This window comes from Pan paniscus, chromosome 13 (genome assembly GCF_029289425.2).
Source record: "Pan paniscus chromosome 13, NHGRI_mPanPan1-v2.0_pri, whole genome shotgun sequence".
Classification (NCBI taxonomy): Eukaryota; Metazoa; Chordata; class Mammalia; order Primates; family Hominidae; genus Pan; species Pan paniscus.
The window spans coordinates 46,838,405-46,844,404 of record NC_073262.2 but is presented as its reverse complement, the minus strand read 5'-3'; the positions used below and the strand labels follow the sequence as shown (position 1 = coordinate 46,844,404).

Below are 6,000 nucleotides of genomic sequence, written 5' to 3'. Positions count from 1 at the left end.
CAGGGGGACAAGTCTCCTGGACTTGAGCAAGCAGCAGCGCCTCCCGGGAACCCAGCTCCACGTGAGTCCAAAGGGAAGGAGGTCCCTGTGTATTCTCCATTTGGTGAGTGTTGAACAGACAGATGAAAAAATGCTGGGAGCAATATACAATCCAGCCAACCGCAAGCATGGGGGTTACAGCCTCTCCATTCAGCACCCACCTCCCCCTTCCAAACCTCTTCATAATCTGTTATTTGGGTTAAAGATACAGGACCAAGGAGCTTGGACCGGTGTGTGGAAATCTAGGTGTGTAGTTTGAAAAACGTTAGCCCGTGTTACTGATGGGCCAGAGAAGAGCTGCGAGGGACGAGGGCTTGGAACCTCCCCCCACGACCCACAGATGCTCTTATGGTGGGTCTGCTGATGTGTGACAGGTCGGGGACCCAGATGCCTTGGTCCTGGAGGAATCAAACTGGACCTCAGCCCCACCTCCGGGAACCGCGACTCCATGGCTTTGCACTCAGCCCCTGGGAGACGGGTGCCCAGGGTGTGGGGACAGCAGGCAGTGTGCGGTGGAAAGAGGCACCAACTGAGGCTCAGGGCAGCTCAGATGAACAAGGGAATCTGGTCAGCGTGTGGCTGACCCGGGTGAGCTGTTCAGTCGCCGGCACGTGTGCATAGCAGGTGCTCCTCCCAGCCATGCCCCTCCACTGGGAAGGACGGCTTCGGTGGCTTTCATTTACGAGCACACTGCCTTGGTGGTGTAGTGGGTCTGTCGAGCTGTTTCAGATCTTGAAAACCTCTCTGTCCAGAGCTCCTCCAAGTTCCAAGTCCAGGCCTTCAGGGGCAGGAGCAGGGCTGGCCCTTCAAGATAAATATTTGTGGCACTAAGCCTACAGTCTCGGAGCCAGTGGTTGTGGCAAACCAGTGGGATTGATGAGACACAGTTGCACGTTTACTGACAGCATCCTGTGTGTCTCTCCAGTCCCCTGATTCCTGCACGTCCAGGGTGGAGATGTGGCATCCTTGCTCCTTCTCGTGAGCCGTTCTCCACCAGAGACAGAGCCTCGCACAGATACCACCTTCCCCATATGCGGGCTTGCCTCTGCAGGGAGCGGCCTGGGAAATAATGAAGCCAGCTGACCCAGCCAGGCCGCTCCCTCAAGATAAACAGCAGCTAGGAAAGTGTGCATGTCTTCCCCAGCCTCACTGGAGTGCTGTGCTGGGCAGTTTTCTTGTGCTTTCTGCAAAGTAGAGGACAATGCATCTGCGTCATGGCTGAAGCCCAGAGGCCACAGCCCTCGGAAACTTTGCAGAGCAACCCTGTGTTAAAGTGAACTAAATATGGCCTGAGAGGGATTCCCTACTTCTATATTTGAGTTCTTGTGGATGAGCTGCAACCTAGCTTAATAGGCAAACAAGATGGAAAACCTAACTTAGGAGCATGCGCCCGTAACAATCGCTGAGTCTTGACCGATCCCGGCAGCCGTACTTCAACGATTCGTGCACTGCTGAGTGTTCAAACTGTGTGCAAATAAGGCAACGCCAACATGTCACCAATCCAGCTGTTTCTGGACCTCACTTCCGATTTGTGTATGTCACTTTACTTTTTTTTTTTTTTTTTTTTGCCTGTAAATTTGACCACTGGAGTCTCTCTGAATCTGCTGTGATTCTGGGGGCTGCCTGATTCGCGAATCGTTAATTGCTCAATGAAACTCCGTTGCATTTAATTAGGCTGAAGTTTTTCTTTTAACTCCCGGAAAGGGCTTCCTCGGGCCGGCCGGCCGGCCCTTCAGGCCACTCGTGCTCTCAGCCAGGCAGTTGCTCCAATAAAGTCCAGGGCCAGCCCTGCCAGGGCCTCAGCCCCACACCTCGGGGAGTGCTGCTCCCAGCTCCCACTCTGCCCTGCTCTCTGCCCTGTGCCTCTGCCTCCCGGCAGGGCTCCCCCCACACATGGAATGAATGCTTCTCTGGCATACTCTGATTTCACCGCAGCTACAGCCGCCTTTCTAGAATGTAAGTCTGATTACATCAGCGACTCTCCTCACTGGGCCTTTGTCAGGTGGCCTTGCCAGTCCACCTCTTGTCGTGACCTGCCTTGCAGCGTCCTAAGCCAAATATGCTGTGCCTCCTCCTTTTGCCAGGATATTCCTGCTGCTGCCTGGAGATCCTCTTCACCCTTCACCTGGTGGAGAAGCCTTCTCAGCCCCACCAGCTGTCTCCAAACCCAGCCAAGGACTCAGAGTGTGGGGCCTGAAGGAGGGGCTCTCAGCAAAGCCTTCCTGGATGAAGGGGCTCATCCTCTGCATTGCATGATGAGAAAAAGGCCCAGAAAGGTGAGCAGGAGATGCTAAACCCCGTCACCCACGCACCAGTCCCACCCGAACGGGGTGCAGTCCACTCTCTCACCCCTATGACGACATTTGAGATCCCGTGTTGAGTTGGTCGGCTTCCTCAGATTGCCTTCTCCCCTGCCAGCCCCAGACCCTGCGGGTGTGGAGCGGGAGCCCAGGAAGCAAACCTCAGCAGCCCTGTGTGGGGACAGGGAGGCCACTCTGCAGAGGACCGCTGAGCTGTCTCCATTGTGGTTTAGGAACTGCCCAGGTAAGGAGCCCTGGTGGATGCTGAGCAGGGGTTCCAAGCAGGGGAGCGGAATGAACCAAGGCCACGGGTGGATCTGGGGAACTGGAGATGCTCCCTGTGGGGGAAGCAAAAGTGAACAGATCATAATAAAGAAGCAAGAGCTCTGTGCCCAGTCATGCAAGGAGACCTCAGGGTCACATCACAGGAGACAGCAGGGGATGCATAACAGGGGGAACATGACCCCGCGCGTGCACTCACATCCGCACAGTGTCTCACACACACATCCACACACAGTGTCTCACACAAAGACCTCTCACACACAATCCACACACAGTGTCTCTCACACACACGCCTCACACACATGCACAGTCACACACATCTCACACACACGCACACACAGTGTCTCACACACATCCACACACAGTGTCTCTCTCACACACCTCACACACGCACACATGGTGTCACACACGCACACACAACACCTCACACATCCACACAGTGTCTCACACACACATCCACACAGTGTCTCTCACACACACATCTCACACACACGCACACACGGTGTCACACACACATGCACACACAACCCTCACACATCCACACAGTGTCTCACACATCCACAGTGTCTCACAAACAAACCTCTCACACACACACATCCACACAGTGTCTCTCACACACACACTGCACACACACGCACACACACCTCACACACAACATCTCACACACACACATGCACACAGTCACACATATCTCACACGCACACACAGTGTCTCACACGCACGCACAGTGTCTCACACACGCACACAGTGTCTCACACACATGCACACATCTCACACACATTCACGCAGTGTCTCACATATACACATACATCCACAATGTCTCACATACACACACACATGCATACACAGCGCCTCACATACACAGACACATGCACACACAGTACCACACACACATGCACACACAGCGTCTCACATAACATACACACACGCACACACAGTGCCACACACAGGCACATGCACATACAGAACCTCACATATGCACACATGCAGGTGTATCTATGTAAACAAACATTTGCGTGTTCATAGAAAGGTCTATATGTTTTAGCAGTTAGCTGGGATATTGGGGAAGGGAAAGGGTTAAAGAAAAAGCTTTCTCTTTTTGTATGGACTTTTGTATTTGTATTTTTAATAAGTAGAGATTACATTTATATTTTTTAAAAGAAAATACAAAGGCAAAGTAGGAATTTCAAATAGTGTGGATTCAGACAACAGTGCGAGGTTCATGACCTTACAGGTGATCCCACTGTCGTTCTCCCCTGGGATCTGCTCTCCCCTTGGTGAGAGACTCCTTCTGGGGGTGGGAGGGAGTGGGAGAAGGAGGACAGGCCACGTGGGACTGGGCCATTGCTGGCCTCTTTGGAGCTGGCCAGATGCCATGAGTCTATCCCCAACTGGTGGGGTGAGGTGTGGGGAAGCCACCATAAAGCCCCTCCTATGGCTGGGGTTTCATCCTCCTGACCCACTGTCTCAGCCCAGCGTGGGCAATTCCCCCACCCCAAATGGGGGAAAGGGAGCAAGCAGGAGCCAGTGTGTTCCAGGGCCAGGTGCCCCTCTCCCTTTCCTGGCAGCAGGATGCCTCACTTCACAGCTTCACAAATGAGTGACCCTGACCCAGCCTCTACGTGTGCTTCAGCCTGTCTGGCCTGGTAGGGACCCAGGGAAGGAGCGTGCATTTGGAAGCGTGGGTCTGAATCTGAGTCCTGGCTGGCCTCTTACAAGCAGACTGTCCTTGTGAGAAGGACACCACTTCTTAGATCCTTAGTCTCATCTTCTAATTGTGCAGATAATAATGCATTTGTCACAAGGCTGATGGAATGAAAGGACTGTGTATGTCAGTTGGGGCCAGGCCCCCACAGAGGCTTGATATATATACTTGTCTCCTTTCCAATCATCTACACCACCCCCCTCCAACCCAAACATGACTTTGGGATATGAATGCGACACAAACTCCTGCTCAAAAAATTTAGTTTTTCTCCCAGTTCCAGGTGACAAATCAAATTAGATACGGCATTGTGCCAGCATGTGAAAGCCCCCCCCCGCCCCAACTTGCCCCCAACCACCTCCCCAGTCCTCATCACTAAGCTTCACTGCGTCCAACCTTGCTTTGCCTGGAGACATGGCAATGCTTCTCCACTTGCTTGCTCCGAGGTTGGCCAGAGTGCTGGGCTCCTTCTCTTGAGCCTTAGAGGCAGGAGGCCTGGCCCTCAGTTCATGTCTGCACTCAGGCCGAACACAGATTTCCCAACATCCAGAAACTAAGGGCTTCCTTAGAACATGCCGGCTTTTTTCCTCTCTGCAGCCTCCGTCTGCAGGCCCCTCAGGAAATGACAGCAGCAGAACTGCCAGGTTTACTGCCCTGATAGGGGCAAAGGCCCATGTTGGCCTCTCCTCAATCTCCTGAGAGTCCATGTATAAATCAGAGCTCACACATTCCCTATTCAAGTCAACAAAGCATGCAGATTTATTTTAATGTGATACATATGGTGGCGACATCTATTAATCATTCACCCTCTTATCCCACAAATCTTTAATGTAAGCACACTCCATGCGGGACACTGTACTGGGAAACATTGGGGTGTACTGATGAACAAAACCGCATGGGTACTGACCTCAGAGAGCTCATGGTCCAGGGCAGGGGCACAGAAGAGCATTGATGAAGCATTGACACAGGGCAAACTGGACGGCAAACATCGACAAAACCTGTGTAGGTGACACTTGGAGCTCATAGCAGGGGCCTCCCCTGGGAACAGGACATTTGAGCTGAAAGCTAGAGAATTCATAGACCTCCACTAAGCAAATACGAGTGATTCTAATAGAGCTGTCCTCACGCTGTACTGACCATTTCCAGGCATGGTTCTCAGGGATTCATGACATTAACTCATCAAACCTCAAAACACCTCTGGGGGTGAGTCCTGTTCACAGTTTCCAGCTCCCAGGCTAAGGGGCGGAGGCACGAAGGAATGGAAGGGTATGGACTCGAACCTGGCAGGAAGATTAGCTCGAACCCAGGTCCCTGGACTTTAGGGTCCAGGTTCTGCAGTGCTGAGTGAAGTGGTGGTGGAGGAGGAGGGGGCAGTCCCACAGACAGAGGGAAGGGCAGGTGGAAGAAACGCTTAACGCATATGAACAACCTAAAAATCTATAACCAACAAATCCAGCTTAACAAAGCTAGCATTGAGCTTGTTTGAGCCAAACTACCTGCCTGTGCACTGATTTTTACTCCTCTAGGAGACCAAGAGCCGGCACCCTTATAGTGGGCATGTGAAACAGAAGAAGAGGCTACTGATTGGAGGAGGGGTTGAAAGAGGGAGGGACACTGTTGGCCTCTTGCCACCGCTTCCCACCTTCCAACTCCTGTTATAGGAGTGGTTGCTCTGGA

General features: G+C 52.7%; 1 long non-coding RNA gene across 3 annotated transcripts in view; it reads left to right on the top strand.

Annotated features, from left to right (window-relative positions):
* Window positions 1-893: 893 nt before the first annotated feature.
* The window catches only part of LOC134728695 (uncharacterized), a 75,418-nt gene continuing 70,311 nt past the window's right edge, over window positions 894-6,000 (top strand). For 2 of the 3 annotated variants that reach the window (XR_010109378.1, XR_010109377.1), the window contains exons 1-3: window positions 894-1,995; window positions 2,124-2,315; window positions 2,458-2,583. This is a non-coding gene — a long non-coding RNA (uncharacterized LOC134728695). Of the gene's footprint in view, window positions 1,996-2,123; window positions 2,584-6,000 lie in introns of all 3 variants that reach the window. The other variant, XR_010109379.1, reaches the window with a different exon arrangement.